The sequence below is a fragment of the Triticum aestivum genome, chromosome 5A, assembly GCF_018294505.1.
Source record: "Triticum aestivum cultivar Chinese Spring chromosome 5A, IWGSC CS RefSeq v2.1, whole genome shotgun sequence".
NCBI classification, from domain to species: Eukaryota; Viridiplantae; Streptophyta; class Magnoliopsida; order Poales; family Poaceae; genus Triticum; species Triticum aestivum.
The window spans coordinates 518,312,023-518,336,114 of record NC_057806.1 but is presented as its reverse complement, the minus strand read 5'-3'; positions in this window follow the sequence as shown (position 1 = coordinate 518,336,114).

Sequence of the window (24,092 nt, the reverse complement as noted above, 5' to 3'; positions counted from 1 at the left end):
TACTGTGTGTGAGCTAAGTGTGTGAATACGATTTGGTAAAGGTAGCGGTGAGAGGCCATGTAGGAGTACATGGTGGGTTGTCTCATTGCAGCCGTCCTCAGGAACTGAGTTCTGTGTTTGTGATCCATGATTCAGCTACTACCATACATTGGGCCCTGAAATATGACCCCGCTCGACTTCTCATTCACCCTCGTCCTCTGTCCAGGAGTTGCAAGTAGTTTCTGGTGTTTGTAGTATGCTGGAGGCCGTGGACAGCGCTGACCGTAGGGGTGGGCTGTGATGCGGTAGGCACGTGGCCGGGTAAACCGGGCGCCCGTTTGGTGTCACGGAACCCTGTTCACATCGTTTGGGGCTGTGAGCGAAACTCCGGCCGGATCTCCTCATGGATGGAACCCGAATAGGCGATAAACCTGGACTAGAGACTTGAGTGTTTAGGTAGGTCGTGGTCTACACCCACGTCGGCTTTCGCTTGAAGTCTGCCGAGCACATGTCGTGTGCAGACGCTAAGTGGTGGAAACATGTATGAAGAAGTACACCCCTGCAGGGTTAACATCATCTATTCGAATAGCCGTGTCCGCGGAAAAGGACTTCTGGGTTGCTTATATCAGTTCATAGACAAGTGAAAGTGGATACTCTAAAATACGCAAGATAAGCGTGAGTGCTATGGATGGCGTTCTCGTAGGGAGACGGGAGCGGATCCATAGTGGTGTATTGATATGGTGAATATGTGGACTCGTGTGCGCCACCTCAAAAGAGTTACTTGCAGTCGTAGTTTAGGATAGCCACCGAGTCAAAGCTGGCTTGCTGCAGTTAAACCCCACCATCCCCTTTGTTGATAATGATGCATATGTAGATAGTTCTGATGTAAGTCTTGCTGGGTACATTTGTACTCACGTTTGCCTATTTTATGTTTTTGCAGAGAGACTTCAGTCTCACTAGTAGTTTCCGCGTGGACTTCGACGTTTAGCTTGATACCTCAGCTACGATCTTGTGCCCTCGGCAGGATCTGGTAGATAGTCAGGCTTCTCAGCCTTTTCATTTATAGTTGTCTGTACTCAGACATGATAGCTTCCGCTTGTGCTTTGACTTGTATGCTCTGAGTGTTGGGTCATGAGACCCATGTTTGTAATATCTCGCTCCTCGGAGCCTATTGAATAAACTACTTGAGTCATAGAGTCATGTTGTGATGCCATGTTGTATTTGCACATATCGAGCATATTGTGTGTTTGTTATTGAAATGCTTGGTATGTGTGGGATCTGACCATCTAGTTGTTTATCTTTAGTAGCCTCTCTTACGGGGAAATGTCTCCTAGTGTTTCCACCGAGCCATGGTAGCTTGCTACTGCTCCGGAACACTTAGGCTGGCCGGCATGTGTCCTTCTTCGTTCCTGTGTCTGTCCCTTCGGGGAAATGTCACGCGTTGAGTACCGGAGTCCTGTTAGCCTGCTACAGCCCGGTTCACCGGAGTCCTGCTAGCCCAGTGCTACAGCCCGGATCCACTTGCTGATGACCGACACGTTCGATGCTGGGTCATGGATGCCTGTCCCTGTAAGTTTGTGCCACTTTGGGTTTACGACTAGCCATGTCAGCCCGGGCTCCTTATCATATGGATGCTAGCGACACTGTCATATACGTGTGCCAAAAGGCGCAAACGGTCCCGGGCAAAGGTAAGGCGACACCCGTGGGGATACCGTGCGTGAGGCCGCAAAGTGATATGAGGTGTTACATGCTAGATCGATGTGGCATTGAGTCGGGGTCCTGACAGCGTTGGTATCAGAGCTTGACTGCCTGTAGGATTACCAAGCCAAACTGGTCGAAGTTGAGTCTAGAAATTCTTTAGTTATGTAAGGGAATTGATTGTGGGATGGAACGTAAGGCTCTTTTTACTCCTTATACCTCATGCCCTTCTGATCTGAGTCATCTTATCTTTCCTGCGGGGATTAAGAACTAGGCTATCTCTTCTTTCTATTAGGATCACGTGTTACCAATCCGTAGACCTATAGAATTGTTGGACTTAAGCCTCGTTTCAGTTCCTATTACTTCCGTATGTTAAATTGTTGATCTCGAAACCTTGATATTGTGCCTTAGAGTGGTTATGCCACCATTTTTGTGAATGTCTCAAATCTTTTCTGAGCATTTACAGCCGTTATGCTGTCCGAGTCACCCCACGTTTCTGAATAGTCTGAAGCATTTGCAAAATTCCTTCCTCCCATTCCGATGTTCCTTTGGGCCAGATTAACCACACTAATCGGTGAGTTGAGGTAAATTATTGCCTTGACATATATGTTGGAGCTATTATTATGACCCTAGGTGTTTTAGGGAGTCACCTAGTAATCTAGCAATGTTTTGTGTCCCAGTGTGATGATTCTGGCTTTTATTCTCGAAAGCATCCCGTGATGCTACTTAGTAGTAGGTATTCTGTTCCTGGGTTCTTGAACCCGAGATTCACTCTACCTACTTCATGTTGATAGTAATTGCTAGTTCCTTTAGGGTATTAGTAACCTTTGCATTAGTCCTCGATGTTCATGGTATTCCTTTCTTCCAAATACTATGAACCGCTTATGGCAGAGTTCCTCATTGAACTGAAATATCACAACAAGATTATTCTTGATGAGTTCTCCATTATATATTGTGGCTCTGCCAGTTCTACCTTCCTACATGGGTTATCCAGAAGGAATATGTTGAACTTCGTTCGACATGCTAAACCATGCATCCACAACTCAGAAAATCGTATGTTCCTTTGAGTTGTCCCTCTTTAGTTGTCCTCTGACCCTCGTCTATCAATTGATAGTCAAGAGTATGTGCGCGTTCGTTTATCGATGTCTATTGCTCTTGTGGTCCGTCAAGCCATTCTATCGCAGAATGACTAGGAGAAACAAACTCCAGTACCTCTTCCATATCCAGGATTGGGTCAAAGTAGTTGTATTCCGCAGATCAAATGCCGATCCAGCTTTTGGTTCTGCTCTACCTTGGAGTATTACATATTTTATATCGAGATTGTTATAAGAATTGCACACCATCCCATGAACTCTTGGTACAGTGATACTTCTTGCCATCACTGTTCATTCCTCGGCCCTCGTGTTGATGCAACCGGAATACCGACAAATGAATTGTGATGTGTGAAATCAATACTGCTAGCAACTCTGTTGCTTGGTAGTTAAAGGATAATAATTTCATTCTTAGTATGTTGGTTTTCGAATCATCCTTCTAAGACTGATCGTGCTACCTAGTCCTTATTTCGGTGCACCCTTCGATTGATGAGTTAGGATCTTGTCAAGTCCTCACTCATTGATCATATCGTCTTGCCCTCAAAAGCAAGATTGTTCTCGAGCTTAGTAACATACCGGTGGCTCGTGATTTTCTGAATATCTTCTCAGAAGTATTACCAGGTTGTCACCTGACCGCTATGTTGAGCTCGTGATCAAGTTGGTTTCTTGTGAACCACCTTCTCTCCAAGAATCGGTGTTAGATATCCCTGAGCTAGTTGGTTAAGCTAAACAATAACTTGGAGGGTTGGAAGATAAAAGCTTGCCTGACTTAGTTCGTTCCAAAGGGATATTCTTGTGTAGTGTGTGTTGAAGAAAGATGATATCTTCATCGATTGGTCCTTGTGATCAGTTGCTGGACCTATTGTCTTATCAATCCTTTGATTTGAGTGTGGGCTATCGTCAAAACAAATCAGTACCAACGATGCTCGTAATGTTGTCTTATTCGTGGTTGATCCCTCGAGCATACACCATTATATCTTTTAGGTCTGACCAATGCTATCACTTGTTCACTTAACTATGGAATTCCTTTTGAAAGGAAACCCAGAAGAATTGTTGTTGAGCCCATTGACAACATCCTTGCCTTCTCCATAATTTTGCTGAGCATTAAGCTAGTGTTGGAAACTTTTGAAAGCATTTTCTTCATGCTAGCTCATGAAGTATTTGTTTGATGAAAGGAGTGACTTCCTCTTATACACGTGCATTTGGTGAAAGTTGCCGCCGTGAATTTGAGAAAGTTAGTTTTGCTTCCTCTGGAATCATCCCAAGTCAGTCATGCATACGTGCGAAGTATTCTGTGGTCTGGAGATTTGCAACCTCCATGCTATATGTATATCCTAGCACACCAAGCCACTGATTGAGTTGTTCAAAGATAAAGGAGTCTGTCCAAGGTGAACTCTTTGGACTTCCACGCGTGGAGACTTCGATGTCATTAATGATGGTTCCCCCTCCTGAACTCGGTAGTGTTTTATTATAAGACTACTTTGTGGTCATGCTTGTCTGCGACAACGTGTTCACATGTTGTAGCAGAACCAGCTCATGTTTTGGAGCTTACTATCGTAGTTCATTCCCCGAGAATCTCGCAACCTCATCTCGTCGATTTGTGTTGCAAACTTTCGTTTCCCTCCTAGACTCGATGAGTCTGGAATATCCTGACACCAACCAGATCTGAATCTCAGGCAGATATGATGGTTGGAACATTCTCCAAGAACTATAATATTGGTCCTTCGATAACCGGTAAAATGGATGTCGTGGCCAACACACCCAGCCGAAAGACCTGTTATTATAATATCTTGATTGAGGAAGTTGGCCACCTCCCCATAAGGATTTCGTAGGATTTACCTCCGTAACTGTTCCTTATGGATTCTATTGCTCCCGAAGTCCGACCTTTACTTGATGTTCTAGTTAGCAAACCATATCTATGAATGGGTTACACTAGCACATCAAGGAGAACATTAGAAGCGGAGTGCTAAATGTCTCTCGGTCGATCATCCAGATTTTATTTCCTTGGCCCCGCCAAGGGTGAAATCTGAGAAGGTGTTATCTTCCTTTGCATCTGCATCCTCCATCACCATTCATCATGGTAGTAAGTTGTGTTATCGGACCCTTGACACGGATGTTGGTAAAACCTTGATGATTATGGAATTGCTCAAGTTCTTGAGAGCACGCACAAGCGTTAGGTGTTATCGCCGGCACTAACCGGGATTGCTCCTAGTCCCTTCGGTTATGCTATAACCACTCCAACAGTGAATTCACTCCTTATTGTTGGGTTCTTCCCCAGTTACCAGAATCATTCCCAGCATTTGCATTTTGTTCCCAGCTTGCACCGCCAATGTGCCATCCTACCATGGGTCTCTTCCACCTCCGGTGATAAGCAAATTCATCCATTACGTTGTCTTCAACAAGGTAATCCACATCATCCAAGTCCGAGTATGCCATTCTACAGACCCCCTCCAAACGATCGTTGTGAATTGCCTTATGCTGGTATGAAGAGTTTCAATGATCTCTGAATCAAAAGTAATTCTTTTTGCCACTTAAGGTAATACTCTACGATCACCTTCCTCCAGGATGTTTCGTCGTGGTATCATGGCAACTCAACTCTTCGCTACGTTGGCAATCGTTTACCACCTTCTTAAGCGTGGAATCGTTGTCTACCTAGTGAACCTTCGTCATCTGTTCCACTCCATTTCTTCAAATCTGTGCTTCGTCTCCCAGCTCAAGAGATGTTGCTATGTCTCATTCCGTGAGTTGTTCGATCTTCGAGAAGATCGACCCTTCTAGAGTCTCTTTCCCTCCAGGTCATGTTGGCAGGATTTCTCAGAGCAAGACGACAAGACAAAGATGGTGATCGAATCAACGTTTCTATGAAGTGCAACCTGGATCGTGAAGATTATACTAGTTGCGTTTACCTTTCACCTTACCCTACGCTTGAATCTCGAGACGAGATTCTTGTTTAGTGGGGGTGAGTTGTCACATCCCTAGCTTCTGGCATTGCACTAGTACTAGCCTTTGGTGATGCATCATGTTTACTTTTACAGAAAGTTGAAATGGGGATTTCTCAAACCCTAGCATTAAAGGAATTCACTAGGTTCACCTAAAATACTTTCAAGTAAGTCCAAATGGCTTTCAAAAATGTTCATGATTTTTGACAAAGGTGAAAAACCTCTACCAAAAATGATGCCAATATTTTGGGCCATTATGGATTTTTGAATAATCCTTATTGTATTTGAATTGGGGCATTTAAATACTATTAATATTTTTTTAAATGCTCCAACAATTCTAAAAATAGTTAAGGGCCTCTGTAATAATTCATTTAATGGCCACAATTATTTGCAGGATTTATTAAAATGATTTGGGCTATAAACTAAATCAGAAACAAAACTACAGAAATAGAAAAGAGAAACAAAAAAAAAAGGGGAGAGAGGCCACCTGGGCCACTTACCTGGCCTTACCCGCGCAGCCACCAGAGCCGGCCCAGTTCCCCCAGCCGGCCCAGCCCACCTCCTCCTCCTTTGTCCTCTTCCTCCTCTGCCAGGAGGACGAGCAGAGGCGAGGCGTGGCGCGCGTCGACGCCGGCCACCTCCTGCTTCGCGCTGGAGGCCTCCCCCTTCGAGCCTATCCATGCGTGGAGACGCCACGCAGCCGCCCGGAGCCGTCCAACCCTCCCTCTCTTCCCTTGGACCCCGTTCCCTCCTCTGCTTCCCTCCCACGCACACCACCGAGCGGAGCTCGCCGTCTTCGTCGCCGTAACCATGGCCACCAGCCCTCCCTCGCCCATCCAGCGTGCTTGAGAGCTCCGTCACGACATCTTCGACCTCCCCACCAAGCCATGGAACTACGGACGCGCCACAACGTCGCCGGCATCGCCGTTTCCATCGCCGGCCGCCGAGGATCTTCATCGTCAATTCACCACCATCGTCGCGTCCCCGAGCCGGCTAACCACCCTACGGCACCGCTGTGAGCTCCCACGCCTCCCCTCCCTCTTTTCCCCTTCGATTGCGCCCTGTAGCCTCGATTCCACCGGAGCCGCGAGCTCGGCTCCGCCGGTGATGTCGCCGCCATCGTTGCAGGTCACCGAACTCGTGTCCGAGCACGACCTCGAGCTCGTGGATCTCCCAGGAGCCCGCCCAGCCTCTCAGCTCGCTCGCTCGCCAAGCGTAGCCCCGTGCCCGTGCTGGCCCGAACTCCGGTCGTCGCTGCGGGCCCCGTTCCGGTGAGCTCGAGCCACCCTAGCCCCTGCCGGTTGCACAGATGGATGCGGGCGACTCCCCGCTACGCGTAGAGCCCCTCAGTCGCCGATTTGGTCGCCGAAGGAGCGTTTCCGACGCCCTCCGCCGTTGCTGGCGTCGCCGGCGACAAGCCGCGGGTCAACTCCGGCGGGTTTGACCCGGGGTTTGACCCCCTGACGTGTGGGCCCAGGCGCCTGCTTAGTTAGTGCTAAGTTAGTTAGCGTTAACTAACTTAGTTAATTAGGTAGGCCACTGACATGCGGGCCCCGCCCGGCTAACTAAGTTAGTTAGGGCTAACTAACCTGGTTAGTTGACTGAGACACTGACGTGTGGACCCCACACGTCAGGTTTGACCTGGGGCGCTCGGTTGACCCTGCTGACGTCACTATTACGTCATGCTGACGCAGTATTTGTTCTGGAATTTAAATAAATCCTAAATGATTTATAAATTTCAGAAAATGCCTAAAACTTCCAAAATTCATAGAAAATTAACCGTAACTCCAAATTTAATAAATTATATATGAAAAATTATCAGAAAAATTCAAGGAATCCATCTGTACCATTTTCATGCATGTTAGAACAACTTATAGCTGCTGTTTAGCACAAATCATATAAATGGCATTTGAATAATCACATATGGAGTTTGAATTTGAATTTTATATTCAAACCAACTTCATTTAATCTGTTGCTAGTTGCATTAGCCCAAAACACATTCATTTTGCCATGTCATGATCATGCATCATGTTGTGCATTGCATTGATTGTGTTCCTTTCTGTGTTGCCGGTATTTGTCCCCTCTCGATAGACGTGATACCGATGATGTGATCGTTGACACTGATGAAGACTCAATGTTATCTTCAGAAGTGCCAGGCAAGCAAAACCCCCTTGTTCATTCCGATACAATCCTACTCTCTCGCTCCTGCTCTCTTTTACTGCATTAGGACAACACCGATTCATCTGTTACTTGCTGCGGTAGCTGAACCCCTTTATCCTTTGCATGACCTGTCATTGCCACAGTAAATAGATGAAACCCACTAGCATGAGTAGGAGTTGTTTGAGCCCTGTTGTGCCTACTCATTCATGCTTGTTTGTCATGCCTGCTACTGCTTAGAGTCGAGTCAGGTCTGATTCATCCGGGATGAATCAGAGGTGTGTGAACATGTCCTACTGTGTGTGAGCTAAGTGTGTGAATACGATTTGGTAAAGGTAGCGGTGAGAGGCCATGTAGGAGTACATGGTGGGTTGTCTCATTGCAGCCGTCCTCAGGAACTGAGTTCTGTGTTTGTGATCCATGATTCAGCTACTACCATACATTGGGCCCTGAAATATGACCCCGCTCGACTTCTTATTCACCCTCGTCCTCTGTCCAGGAGTTGCAAGTAGTTTCTGGTGTTTGTAGTATGCTGGAGGCCGTGGACAGCGCTGACCGTAGGGGTGGGCTGTGATGCGGTAGGCACGTGGCCGGGTAAACCGGGCGCCCGTTTGGTGTCACGGAACCCTGTTCACATCGTTTGGGGCTGTGAGCGAAACTCCGGCCGGATCTCCTCATGGATGGAACCCGAATAGGCGATAAACCTGGACTAGAGACTTGAGTGTTTAGGTAGGTCGTGGTCTACACCCACGTCGGCTTTCGCTTGAAGTCTGCCGAGCACATGTCGTGTGCAGACGCTAAGTGGTGGAAACATGTATGAAGAAGTACACCCCTGCAGGGTTATTATCATCTATTCGAATAGCTGTGTCCGCGGAAAAGGACTTCTGGGTTGCTTATATCAGTTCATAGACAAGTGAAAGTGGATACTCTAAAATACGCAAGATAAGCGTGAGTGCTATGGATGGCGTTCTCGTAGGGAGACGGGAGCGATTCCATAGTGGTGTATTGATATGGTGAATATGTGGACTCGTGTGCGCCACCTCAAAAGAGTTACATTGCAGTCGTAGTTTAGGATAGCCACCGAGTCAAAGCTGGCTTGCTGCAGTTAAACCCCACCATCCCTTTGTTGATAATGATGCATATGTAGTTAGTTCTGATGTAAGTCTTGCTGGGTACATTTGTACTCACGTTTGCCTATTTTATGTTTTTGCAGAGAGACTTCAGTCTCACTAGTAATTCCGCGTGGTCTTCGACGTTTAGCTTGATACCTCAGCTACGATCTTGTGCCCTCGGCAGGATCTGGTAGATAGTCAGGCTTCTCAGCCTTTTTCATTTATAGATGTCTGTACTCAGACATGATAGCTTCCGCTTGTGCTTTGACTTGTATGCTCTGAGTGTTGGGTCATGAGACCCATGTTTGTAATATCTCGCTCCTCGGAGCCTATTGAATAAACTACTTGAGTCATAGAGTCATGTTGTGATGCCATGTTGTATTTGCACATATCGAGCATATTGTGTGTTTGTTATTGAAATGCTTGGTATGTGTGGGATCTGACCATCTAGTTGTTTATCTTTAGTAGCCTCTCTTACGGGGAAATGTCTCCTAGTGTTTCCACCGAGCCATGGTAGCTTGCTACTGCTCCGGAACACTTAGGCTGGCCGGCATGTGTCCTTCTTCGTTCCTGTGTCTGTCCCTTCGGGGAAATGTCACGCGATGAATACCGGAGTCCTGTTAGCCTGCTACAGCCCGGTTCACCGGAGTCCTGCTAGCCCAGTGCTACAGCCTGGATTCACTCGCTGATGACCGACACGTTCGATGCTGGGTCATGGATGCCTGTCCCTGTAAGTTTGTGCCACTTTGGGTTTACGACTAGCCATGTCAGCCCGGGCTCCTTATCATATGGATGCTAGCGACACTGTCATATACGTGTGCCAAAAGGCGCAAACGGTCCCGGGTAAAGGTAAGGCGACACCCGTGGGAATACCGTGCGTGAGGCCGCAAAGTGATATGAAGTGTTACATGCTAGATCTATGTGGCATTGAGTCGGGGTCCTGACACTCTCTCACTAGTTTTCCCAAGTTTTTGTCCATAGAAGAGCATTGTGAAGGAAGTACTACTTTGGCATGTCAAAATGATATCAATTTTCTACAATGCTTTCCTATGCCCAAGTAACCATCCTCCACCAAATTTCAGCTCAATCCATTCATTATTTTGAGCCCAGCTTCAACATTCATATTTTTGTCCAGTGTGGTACTTTGCAAAGCAAGTACCACCTAGGATCCTCCTTTTGAGCTGAAAATTTGTGAATACATTCTCCTTAGTAGATGATCATCCTCGGCCGAAACTCACGCCCATTGGCCATGTGCATTTCCCATACCGCTAATCAACCACTTGGCTGCTTATTCATGTTTGAGCATCGATCGGTCTCCTCGTGAGAATCTTATGTTGTAATTTTCTTCCTAGCACCTACCTGGGGAGTGCGCAACCCACTAGACATGCCTATGCCGCCCAGAACACATGGCAATGCCAGGGTCACGCGGTGACCACGCGGCGGGCATGCGAGTTTAAGCGCTCTAGAGTTGGGGCCCTCGGCCACCGCCCAAACCTCGACATATCGCCACCAAACCATGTATTTATGATTAAATAGGTACTTATGTACCTAGAAATGATTATTGGAAAAAATAAATAGCAAACTATGAGACAACTGCAGTTCAAATTTGACCCGCTTCCTACTGAATCGGCGGAAATTTTTCTTTTTCACGAGAGGTGGATCAAAACTTTTTACACCCAACCATTTTATCAATTGTGCATTAAATATGGCCTAGAATTTTATAAAAATGATTTGGTCCAATTTTGCAACAATTATTTGGGAGGTCCTTCACAAAAAAACCTCCTTTTGGGCACTCGAAAAATGGAAAATGGTTTTTTTGTGCAAAGAAAATGAAAACTTCCTTAGGCAACATTGCTTGCCATTCCAATATGCACCCTTGTGCACAATATTAGATCATTTGAACAAACTATGCCATGAATGTGGCCATAAGATTGATCATTTGGCTTGAAAGCCATTAATCTCCACACGTGATAGCTCGTTTCTGAGAACACTTTTTAAAATAATTGCCGTATTACAAGTTTGTTATTTTTCCTGTGAACTTGGCCACATATAATGACACAATGCGAAGGTTTCCCATTTTTTTATTTTTTTTTTGAATTTTTTATGCCCGTTTCAAAATGCGGTCAAAACGGCGGGAATGATCGTTCCTAGCTACTGGTTGAATCTTGGAATTTTTTTGATGTTTCTATGATTAAATAGATACTTATGTACCTAGAAATGTTTTTTGGAAAAAATAAATAGCAAACTATGCGGTAGCTGCAGTTCAAATTTGACCCGCTTCCAGCTGAATCGGCGGAAATTTGTCTTTTTCACGAGAGGTGGATCAAAACTTTTTACACCCCAACCATTTTGTCAATTGTGCATTAAATATGGCCTAGTATTTTTCAAAAATGATTTGGTCCAATTTTGCAACAATTGTTTTGGAGGTCCTTCACAAAAAAAACTCCTTTTGGGCACTCGAAAAATGGAATATGGTTTTTTCGTCCAAAGAAAATGAAAACTTCCTTAGGCAACATTGTTTGCCATTCCAATATGGACCCTTGTGCACAATATGAGATCATTTGAACAAACTATGCCATGAATGTGACCATAAGATTGATCATTTGGGTTGAAAGCCATTGATCTCCACACGTGATAGCTCGTTTCTGAGAACACTTTTTTAAAATAATCGTCGTATTACAAGTTTGTTATTTTTCCTGGGAACTTGGCCACATATAATGACACAATGCGAAGGTTTCCCAATTTTTTATTTTTTTGAATTTTTAATGCCCGTTTCAAAATGCGGTCAAAACGGCGGGAATGACCGTTCCTAACTAGTTGTTGAATCTTGGAATTTTTTTGGTGTTTCTATGATTAAATAGATACTTATGTACCTAGGAATGTTTTTTGGAAAAAATAAATAGCAAACTATGAGGCAGCTGCAGTTTAAATTTGACCCGCTTCCAGCTAAATCGACGGAAATTTGTCTTTTTCACGAGAGGTGGATCAAAACTTTTTACACCCCAACCATTTGGTAAATTGTACATTAAATATGGCCTAGTATTTTAGAAAAATGATTTGGTCTAATTTTGTAAGAAACATATGGTAGGTCCTTCACAAAAATACACATTTTGGTCACTCGGAAAATGAAAAATGGTTCTTTTGAGAAAACAAAATGAAAACCTCCCAAATCAACATTGTTTGGAATTCCAAGATGCACCCTTGTGCACAATATGAGATCATTTGAACAAACTATGCCATGAATGTGGCCATGAGATTGATCATTTGGCTTGAAAGCCATGAATCTTTACGCATGACAGCTCATTTCCGAGAACACTTTTTTAAAATAATTTCCCTATTACAAGTTTATTATTTTTCCTGGAAACTTGGTCACATATAATGACACAATGCGAAGTTTTTCCAATTTTTTGATTTTTTTGAATTTTTTATGCCCGTTTCAAAATGCGGTCAAAACAACGGGCTTGACCGTTCCTAGCTAGTGGTTGAATCTTGGAAAACATTTGATGTTTCTCTTATTAAATAGATACTTATGTACCTAGTTATGATTTTTGGAAAAAATAAATAGCAAACTATGAGGCAGCTACAGTTCAAATTTGACCCGCTTCCAGCTGGATCAGCGGAAATTTGTCTTTTTTATCGGAGGTGGATAAAATCTTTTGACACCCAACTATTTGGTCATTTGTGCATTAAATACGGACTAATAGTTTATAAAATTGATTTCATCCAATTTTGCAATAAATATATTGTAGGTCCTTCACAAAAAAAACTCATTTTGGGCACTCGAAAAAGGGAAAATGTTTTTTTGGAAAAAACTAATTTCCGACGACACCTTTTTAAAGATATTTATCTTATTCCATGTTGTTATTTTTTCTGAGAACTTGTTCAAATTTTGGTGACACAATGAGAAGGTTTTCCATTTGTTTTAGAATTTCTCAGATCATAAAGTAGCTTAAATAATTTTAACACATTATTTTAAGTCAACTACGACCAATTTAGATGGTCATAAAATCATACTGCATTCTGATTGGTCCGTGGACATATCACGTGGATCATGCATCCAACACCGTCGGATGCTCAGGGATCCAACGGTTGTCCTCGACCCATCCACACCAACCCCGAAACCATAGCTATGTCCTCCGGGTCAATTTCCATCCACCCCCCGCCTCCTTTCTTTCCCTCGCTCCTCTCGATTCTGTTCCCTTCCTCACCAGCGCAAACCATAGCTCCTCTCGATCCCGCCCCTTCCTCCCCGCCAGCTCCACCGATCCTTCCCTCGATCTCGTCGGTGGGAAGCACCGTGGCGATTCCCCACCCCTCCCCTTCTCTCCCACGGCCGCGCTCGGATCCGCGCTCGTCCCTTCCAGATCGCAACCGCCACCTCCTCCCTTCCAGATCGCGGCCGCCACCTCCCTCCGATGGAGCTCCCCCCCATCCATGGCCTCCCCCACGCCCTCCTCTCTACCTTCCCCTCCCTCGCGCCGCCACCACCACCACTCCTTCCGAGCACGTGCACGCGTTCCAGCTACGGGCTTCTCCTTCCGCTTGCTTCATGTCGCGGAGCCGTGGAGGAAGACCCACGGGCGCGGCGCCACTACTGCCGCCAACGACCATCGGCGGCGGCTGCTACGTCTTTGGTCAGTCCCGCCTTGCTCGTGCACTCCCCCCGCTTCCTCCTCCCTCCCCTCGCTAACGTCTCAGCCACGCGCAGGTAGTCAAGCAGGCAGGCAGGTGCGGATGCACCAATTCCGCTCCCCCACCCGCTCCGGCGATGTTGAGGAGGTCGACGGCGTGCGCTTCGCTCACCACCCACTTCTCCTCCGCCGCCCCGCCCACGTGGGTAAGTGCATCATCCTCTCCTCCCCCTCTCGCCTCCTCCATCGGCTGTGACGCGCGTGCGCCCACCAACCGGAGCACGGCTGGCAGATGGATGATGATTTTCATGTATTTTGACTCGGTTAGATCAGTCGATGCTTCCTAGTACATAATGAATGAGCGTTTGCTGCTGGATATTGCTCCTTCCCTACGGTTTTGTTCACCTTTGATTTCAGAGATGTTGTCAAACCAGAACCTCATCCAACCATCTGGAGTAATATCTTAGCGCGGTAGTTCCAGAGCTGCTGCTACTACTAGGCTAATATTCTCATTCATAAACTTCTTGAAAAATGTCTTTTACGTACCTGCTGCATGTGCATTGTCTCCATTGGAATTCTGCTCTTAAACTAGGAAATCATACACGATCTGCAACTTTGGGGTACCAAAATGTTTATTTTCGTAGACAGAACACAACTGATCTTTAAATTAGCTGAATGAATAGGCCCTGTAAACTGAGCATGGGCCTATGCCTGTTAATAATCTGCAAGTGGCAGTCACCACTGTTTCTCTGAATAAAAGCAACATTGCTTGACAAGTCCAGTGTCTTCATTCTGCAGATCAAAATCCGGTCAGTGAAGTTAACAAGGAAGTATCTGAGAAGGGTTTCCTCCGAGCTTGAGGCCACACAAGCATTGCCTCGCAGTATGCTTCAGGCACGCGTTTCTTGTGGACGAGCTTGAACACTTCGAGACGGCCGTCAGCAAATGCGCCGTAGAGATGGCCATGGGCACATACAGGTTAATTCTGCAGCTCCAGCACCCCGGTGGCTGTGATTCTATGTTTTCTGTTTTGATGCTGTGAGCCCCCGCCATGATTGGTTCTGTTGCGCGATTTGGTTTGATTGGGATTTATTTAGGTCGTGTGGATTTAGGTCGTATGATTCTAGCACTGTGTACTAGTAGAAATTTAATATAATGACGATGGGACATGATCTCTTTTCTTTATGTTGTGTTAATAGGATACCGTAAATGTAGGCCGCCGACAAACATATCATAGTCTTAGCCAGTTCATTTTCTCTATGGGGAATGAATTCTTAGCTCCTGCAAGTTTAGCAAATAGACACCGTACTCTTTTTTCTATGTAAACATAGTTAGCACCTCTGCTTTTGAAGTAGTTCCTTACTTACCTCTGTTTTTGAAGTATTGGGGTTCTGTTCTTGTAAACATTATGTAAAGCTAAAATTTTTCTGTGTCTTGCTTCCTGCATCTTGCTCATTTGATATAAACATTATGTAGAGCTCTGTTTCTTCTTCTTTTGCTTCCTGTATGTATGTATGTGTCTGACGACGAAGTTGGTTTCTTCAGAATTGATTGAGTCTGACAAAGTTGTTCTGAACATTTCTTGAAACAGGGCGAGGCCGGTGATGTCCATGTGGTGATGTCCCTGGGGTGGCACCACTGTGCCCGACGCTTGCCCTGGTCACCGCGGTGGTGCTTCGGCGGCTTCCAAACCCTCTCCTGGATGTGGTGATGGTCACACCAATGCCATGGTGTGGCTGAGCCTCTGCTACGGCTACAATGTCCCTCTGGTGAGCTCCTCCCCATTCCTTCTTCTCTTATGTAGCTCCTGCATGGCCTTGGCCATGTTTTGGGTTAGACGTGGGGCTGTACTAGTTGCTGCTAGATGCTGTAACCAAGCATCAACTCCTACTGGAGCTCTCTGGTGATAAATTCATGTGGTTCTAGGGTCTGTCAGTAGCAGCCCACATGTACTTGCTTTATATATGTGCCCCTGTGATGCTCTGGTGATATGGAGTGGCTGATATCAAAATCATGGTGGTGTTGATGCTTATCTTGCGTGTCTCTGGTGGTGGTGGTGTTGACAGCAGTTACACACCTAGCTTGGAACTAATATCATTAATGCTAATTTACCTCAAGTTAATCTGAACATGGTTGAAATGAGCGCTGCTAATTTTGATGTCTAATATCAATTTTTACCCCAAGTCCTTAAGTAATTATTTTCACTACATCAAAGTTAGCTGAGAATATTGACTAGAATATTTTATGTATGACATGATGCATGTACACATACGGTTGAGAAAATACCGAGCTGGAGTGGAACAACCTAGAGTTAGAGGACTTCAAGGACAATATCAACGAGGTGACCGACGTTATGGTGGCTGTGTACAACAGCGACCACAAGTTCTTCGGTGAGCTGGCAGTGTCCATATTGTGTGATATATGATGCTGCTCCATTGTGCATCTCTCTTTTCTTGTGTGTTGCATCATTGTTGCTTGATAGAGTAAATGATTTCAGTTTTGGTTGTGTCCAATCTTTACTATGTACCATGCTTAGTGTTTACTAAACTGAGGCATTGGGCATTGGAATTTAGGCATTTATGTATAATTTTAGTTTTGGATGTGTCCAATGCAAACATTGCTGTCAACTGTCAAGTTGATTTTAAAATGTCTCATTAACTTCATTATTCCGTTATTTATTGTTAAATATGCTGTTAGATTTACTTTTATTTTGTTCCTAAACATTTTGTTCTGTAACATGCAGATGCTGGTTTTGATCAGGACAAAGAAGTCGGAGGAAGCATAGTTCTAACATTGCTGTCAAGTGTCAAGTTTTTGCATTAATGAAGCCCTTTATGCTGCTCCTATTTGTATGTGTGTATGATGTAGCAGAACCTGGCTCATGTGATTGTACACTTGTGGAGCTTGTTATCTGATTGTAAACTTGATGCTGATCACATTTGTATGTGTGTTATATGATGTAGCACTTTGATGGTTGATTATATTTGAAGTATTTCGTGTGTTTTCTGTGTGCCAATTTAAATACCAGGTATTTATTTGCGTGAAATAAAAAAATGAAGAATATTGCCCTGATGGCTAGGACCCAGTACTAGAACCTGACAATGGGGACCCACCTGACTAGTGAACCCAATTTATAAAAAAAGAAAAAAAAATGAAACTGTTGAGACAAAACGGACATGGGCCAAAAATAAAAAGGCTGCAATGTTGGGCTTGGTCCATGAAGCTGACAAAAAATTCATAGAAAAAAATATAAATGGGCTGAATTAATGGGCTCGACCCATATAAACACCGAATTGGACTGGGCTGAATCTTATGCCACGTCAGATTGCCACGCTGGATGCCTACTTGGCCTGGGGAGGTTGCTAGTGACCAAAACGCCACAGTAGATGTATTTTGGTCATAAACGTCTACGACCATTCTAGAAGAAAGGTCGCTATAGTCAGTTTATGACGGCCAGCTTTTGACCTTACGTTTTTGGTCACAAAAAGGTCACAAATGGAAATTTGTGACCATTCAGTGACCAATAGTGGTGGTCACAAGTTGACATATTTCTTGTAGTGGATACCTATGAGTCCTGCGAACCAAAGAAGACGAAAGAACGGCAAAGAGATGCACACTCGACCTCTAATACAGGGGTTAGTTGCCGCTAAGCACTATCAACACTAACCAAGGACGAGACTCGACCTAGCATGCATGCTATAACTTAGGGAGCCAGCGCTTCATTTATTTATGCTCAGGGTCTGCGCCTGGCTTTGTACAAAGGGTTACAGCATCATCGGCAATGCTTGTACAAAAGGTGGCTTGCCGGGGGGCCCGGCAAGCCACGCCTCACGGGTAAAACATGCGAAGATGCTCAATGTTCCAGGATTTACTCACCGGAACGACATCTTCGGTCTCCAGGAGGACTACACCAGGCCTGGCGACTCGTATTACCCGACAAGGGCCTTCCCACTTTGGCGTCAACTTGTTGGAATTCTTGGCTGATTGAACGCGCCGAAGGACAAGGTCGCCTTCCTCAAGGCTTCAGGCATGAACCTTGCGGCTATGGTAGCGGCGCAAGGCTTGCTGGTAGCGTGCTGCTTTCACAGCCGCCAGAAGACGATCTTCCTGAAGGAGCATTGCGTCATCTTGCCGCAGTTGCTCTTGCTCAAGCTCATCATAAGCGAGCACTCGAGGTGACCCGTATATGAGTTCAGTGGGGAGAACTGCTTCTATTCCCGTATACTAGGGCAAAAGGTGTCTGGCCGGTGGCTCGATTTGGCGTCATCCTGATCGACCAAAGAACCATTGGCAACTCATCAATCCAGCGCCTTCCACTCTTGTGCAGCCTGTCAAAGGTCTTGGTCCTTAAGTCTCGTAGTACTTCAGCGTTTTCCCTCTCATCTTGACCATTGCTTCGTGGGTGATCAACGGAAGCGAAACAGACTTTGCTGCCGAGGTCTTGGATATATTACATGAAGGTGCGGCTTGTGAACTGTGTGCCGTTGTCAGTGATGACCCTTTTGGGTACACCAAAACGGCACACTAGTCCCTTGAAGAACTTGACGGCTGACTGAGCTGTGACCTTCCTCACTGCCTCCACCTCCGGCCACTTTGTGAACTTGTCGATTGCAACGTACAAGTACTCAAAGCCCCCGACAGCGCGGGGGAAAGGGCCTAGTATGTCGAGCCCCCAGAGCAAGAAGGGCCAAGAGAGAGGAATGGTTTGAAGGGCTTGAGATGGCTGATGAAGCTTCTTTGAATGGAACTGACACGCTTCACACCTGGTGACTAGTGTCATCGCATCCTGGAGGCCGGTGGGCCAGAAGAAGCCTTGCCGAAATGCCTTGCCGGCAAGGGCCCTTGACCCGATGTGGGATCCACATATGCCTCCGTGTATCTCCGCCAACACCTCCAGCCCTTCCTCCCGAGGTATACACTTCAATTTCACACCGTTCGGCCTCTTTCTGTATAGGACGTCATCGACGAACTGGTACATGGTAGAGCGACGGGCTACTTTTTCCGCTTCTTCCCGCTCTTCAGGAAGTTCCCCTGTTTGGAGGAATCAGATGGTATGTTGTGCCCACGCTGGAGCCTGAGGCTCGACGGCGAGGACTAAAGGCATTTCCTCCGCTATAGGAGCGGCTGTCTCGACGGCAAGAGCTTGATGCTCCACCGGAGCTAGCCGTCCCGTGGCGGGCTCAGTGTCCCCGACAATATCCTTGTTAGCGGCTCCGGGGAGCTCGGCGGGAAAGTACTTGCCGGGTCATGATTTCCTCTTGTTCTGCTCTGTTGATGGATCAATGGATGGCTGAGTTAGCTGGAGCACAAAGGTACCTTGTTCCACAGGTAGCTTAAGGGCAGCGTGTTTTGACTGGTAATCGGCGATATCGTTGTCCGCTCGGGGAACATATTCAGCCTATATACCGTCGAAACGCTCTTCCAGCTTTCTAACTTCATCGACGTAGGCCTTCATCAACGGGCTCTGGTAGTCCTTGTTGACTTGTTTGACGACGAGCTGCGAGTGGCCCCTGACGGTGAGCTTCTTGATTCCGAAGTCCATCGCGATCCTAAGACCGGCAAGCAGCCCTTCGTAATCTGCCGTATTGTTTGTTGACACCTCCCTGGGGAAGTGCATCTGGATCACGTACTTGAGGTGCTCTCCGGTGCATGCGGCAAGCAGTACGCCAGCCCCGGCGCCGTGTAAGGAGAAAGCTCCATCAAAGTACATGATCCAACTGCAACTTGCCTCCTTGCCGGGGAGAGCAGTCTCTTGGGCTTCTTCGTCAAGCGTTGCGGTCCATTCTGCAATGAACTCCGCCAGGACTTGGCTCCGAATCGTCGAAGTACTTTCAAACTTGAGGCCAAAGCTGGACAGCTCTAGTGCCCATTCCACAATTCTTCCCGTTGCATCTGGATTGTGCAATATCCGTTGCAGAGGGAGGTGAGTGACGACAGTGATCTCGTGTTCCTGGAAGTAGTGACGCATCTTCCTCGAGGCCATAAGAAGGCCGAAGAGCAGCTTCTACACGCCGGAGTCCATTGATCTAGCTCCCTGCAGGAGGGAACTAACAAAGTAGACCGGGTGCTGCATCTTTTTCTTCTGCGGCGGAACATCAACTGGCTATGTCGTCTCTGAGTTGGTGGTGTCAGGCTCTGTCGCTGCCATTACCTCGTCGTCAACCTCTCTCTCCACCACTAGTGCGGCGCTGACCACCTGGTTCGTTGCTGCCAGGTATAGCAGCAACGGCTCCTGTGGCCTAGGCGCAACTAGTATTGGCGCGGAGGAGAGGTACTTCTTCAAATCTTGCAATGCTGCTTCGGCTTCTGGCATCCACTCCATCGGGCCTGCCTTTTTCAAGATATTGAAAAAGGGAAGGGCGCGCTCGGCAGACTTGGAAATGCATCTGCCCATGGCGGCGACGCAACCAGCAAGCCGACGCACATCCTTGATTCGCTTGGGTGCTTCAATCTGCTCTATAGCAAGGATTGGCCTCTATCCCACGTTGTGGCACAAAGAACCCGAGAAGCTTGCTGGACGGGACGCCAAAGACGCACTTCTCAGGGTTCAGCTTGAGATTGATGTTGCGCAGGTTTGCAAATGTTTCTTGCAAATCCGGTATGAGGGTTGCCGTGTCCCTGGTTTTGACCACTATGTCATCCATATAAGCTTCCATATTTCTATGGAGCTGGGGTTCAAAACCAATCTGGACCGCCCTTGCAAATGTCGAACCAGCACTCTTCAGCCCGAAAGGCATCCGCATGAAACTATACGTACCACATGGGGTGATGAATGCTGTTTTCTCTTCGTCTTCTCTTGTCATGAAGATCTGGTGGTAGCCGGAGTAGGCATCAAGAAATGACAACAGATCACACCCAGCTGTGGAGTCAACAATCTGGTCGATGCGCAACAACGGGAAGGGGTCCTTAGGACAAGCCTTATTGAAATCTGTGTAATCAATACACAGCCTCCACTTCCCATTAGCCTTGCGCACTATGACTGGATTGGCCAACCACGTTGGATGGAGCACTCCTCTAACCAAACCCGCTGCTTGCAGTTTCCGGATCTCCTCTGTGATGAACTTTTGTTGTTCCAAAGCTTGCTTTCTGACCTTCTGCTTGACGGGCCGTGCATGAGGACAGACAGCAAGGTGGTGCTCAATCACCTCCCTGGGAATGCCGGGGATGTCGGAAGCTTGCCATGCAAACATCGACATTCGCCCGCAGGAAGGTGACGAGCGCGTCTTCCTATTTTGTTGTCAAGGGTGGAGCTTGTGGTGAAAGCCCCTCCCGTGCCGTCCTCATTGATAGAAACCTTCTTGGTTCCCGGCGGTATGGCCCTGGGCTTCTTGTTTCCGCCGGTGGAGCTCTCTGGCACGTCCACGACGGGAGCGCTACACTCCAAAGAGGTGCTCTTGCCGGAGTGGGTGTCCGAGGTCTCACCGGCCTTCTTCTTCTTCTTCCCTCCCGGGGTCCCAGCGGAAGGAGCAAGTGCCCTAGTGGCGGCAGCTGCTGCAACTTCTTGCTGGTATAGTTGGTCAATGCAAATCAGCGCATCTTTCTTATCGGAGGGGATGGTGATGATCGTCACAGGTCCTGGCATCTTCAGGGTGTTGTAGGCATAGTGTGATGCCGCCATGAACTTGGCCAGCGCTGGGCGGCCAAGGATCCCGTTGTAGGGCAAGGGGATCTTGGCAACATCAAACACGATCCTCTCTGTCATGTAGTTCAGATCGCTTCCAAAAGACACGGGCAGCGTGACCTTTCCCTTAGGTTGGCCGTATTATTTGTGAAATCAACAATTGCAAGCACCCGACCGCAGTAGTGCGATCAGGGTGATCCTCAGTGTCAAAAATGATAGGTGTGCTGGACCACTTCAGCGGCCTTTAGGCATCAAACAATGGCTCTGCCGCTGTAATCTCTCGCGCCCACTGTTTAAGCTGGCGGTGAGAAGTATGCAGTGAGGCACCACTGTCGATGCACATGGCCTCTGTAGCTCTCTGAAACTCTTGGTCGCCGGATTCGTCGTCCTCTTCGTGATCGTCGTCTTCTGGCTTTTTGTCACGACCCCGGGCGGGCCTCTCCTGTTGTTTATCTTTGCCGCGACGGCCCGCCTGGCCGTCACGCTTCTTGCCGGACCCCTCAGCACCGTCTTGGCCCTTCTCCTTGTCCCGCCTCTCATATTCAGCCCTCTGCTTCTCAGCGAGGAGCTCAACCTGTTAGCATTCTTGGAGAGCATGGCCTTTGGTGCGATGGATCTTGCAGTATCGGTTGTCGGAATTCCCTGGCTTCTCGGCAACCGCCAAGGCCCGGCAGGCGACACATCCGGCAATTTCCTTGCCGGGGTCATCTGCCTTGGTTTTCTTGGTGGAGCCGGTGTCACCAGATCCCTCGACGGCAAGCACGGCTTTACCTTTGCGCTTCCTGTTGCGGCGCCGGCCCTTCTTCGCCTGGGCGGCAGTATCTTCATCTGAGGAGTCGGTTTCCACGCCGGCGTCTTCGCCGGGGTACTTCCTTCCCTCTTCAGCCCGGGCACATCTGTCAGCGAGAACATAGAGTTCTGCTACATCTTTCACCTTGTTCATTGCCAGCTCTTCGCGCATCTTGCGGTTATGCACGTTCTGATGGAACGCGCTGATGATGGCGGCAGGGTGAACATCAGGGATATTGTACTGTATCCGGGTGAACCTCTGTATATACTTGCGGAGACTCTCGCCTCCCTTCTGGGGAATGACGTGCAGATCGCTTGCTTGGCCACGGGCTTGGTGGCCTCCAGTAAAGGCGCCCACAAACTCATGGCACAAATCCGACCAGGAGTAAATAGAGTCTACCGACAAGTGCATCAACCATGACATGGCGTTGGGTTTAAGAGCCAACGGAAAGTAATTTGCTCAGCACCTTATTGTCGCGGGCCCCGGCAGCTTGCATCCCAATGGTGTAGATGCTGAGGAACTCGGACGGGTGGGTATTGCCGCTATACTTTTCGCCCACGTCAGGTTTGAAGGTGCGGTGAGTGGGCCACTGGAACTGCTGCAGCTCACGGGTAAAAGCCGGACAACCTACCTCGTAAGGTAGGCCTCCAGGGCTCTCCAGTGCCGGCTGGTTCACTGCAGGCCCTGCTCGCCTGTCTGACTGGTGGCACACTCCGCGCCAGCGCTCGATAGTGGTTCGAGCGTCTTCATGTTCTCATTCCCGAAGGACTTGGCGCTGGTCACAGTGGGTCCGAGGGTTGGACGACGCTATGGAGATTTTGTCGCCTGCAACATCGCGATGGGCTGGCGTCCGCGGTACCGAGCGAGGAGGAGGCGAGTGCACCGTGGTCGCAGCCCCGCCGGCTTTCCTACCACTGGTGCGTGGGACTCCGTCGGAGCATCGACCCGGGGGCTCCACCGGACTCGGTTCGTCTTTGTTGGCCATCGCAACAAGGCTTCGGATAGTGGCTCTCCATTCGTCGAGTTTCCCCGTAGTGGGAGGAAAATCGAGGAGCAACTGCGCGCGCCAGGGCTTCTGCTGGCGTTGGTGGCAGCGAAACCTGCACGGATCGCGACGCGCTTCGACTTCTGACCATGTCAGAAGGAGCTTTACCATGACCCCGCGGTCGCATGCCGTCTTCACTAGCGCCTCGGCGAGCGGGCAGGTCTTCTACCTCCCGAGAGTGGCGCTCGGGGCTCTTCCCGCGGCGACGCCCGGGGTCTCCTGCGTGGTTGCGCCGTTCGTCGCACGCCACTTGAGAGGAGCGTGCCGTCGGCGCCGGCGTGGGAGTCTTGGAGGCCCTCGCATCGCCTTCGGGCGGGGCGGTAGCGATCTTGGAAGGCCCTACGCCACCCGCGGAGGGCCTGGCTCTGTCTTTGGATTTGGCAGCATGCGGCCCGCTACCAGGCGCACGAACATTGCCGCCTCCCAAACTCCGGCTGCTGTGACGGTGTTGGTGTTCGTGAACGGCGCCCCAGGTCCTTTCTGCGACCGGTCCGCTGCTCGCCCACGTCGGGACGGGATATCCGGCTTCCGACGGGCCAACCGCCACCGTCGTCTTCTTCTTGAACCCCTACCTGGCGCGCCAAAGATGTCGGTGGGAATGACACCTATGGGATCACAAGAATCCCTACTACGGTTGCGGGGCGCGGGGTCGTGAGAAGAGCGGATCAAACAGATTCGGGCCGCGGGGATGCGTAAAACCCTACTCCTGCTTTGGTGGATTGTATATCTCTGTTCTTGAGCTAGCTATGGGGCGTAAGGAGCTGGAAAGGGGTCGCCACAGTGGCACCAGGAGGTGGAAAGGGAACAGTGATGTGAGGTTATCCCTCGCATTACATGACAAGGCGCATTTAATGCGTCTTGCCCAGGTGTCCTTGCTTTATCGGGGACGGGGGAGAGCCCTGTCTCATCCGTCGCCTCTCCCTCTCGCGTCGACACGCGCCCTGGCCAGCGGCGCCCCCGTTGCCATGTAGGCAGGCAGGCAGCTGAGGTGGCGCAGTGGTGGGTCTCCACGAAGATCTGCATGCCGCC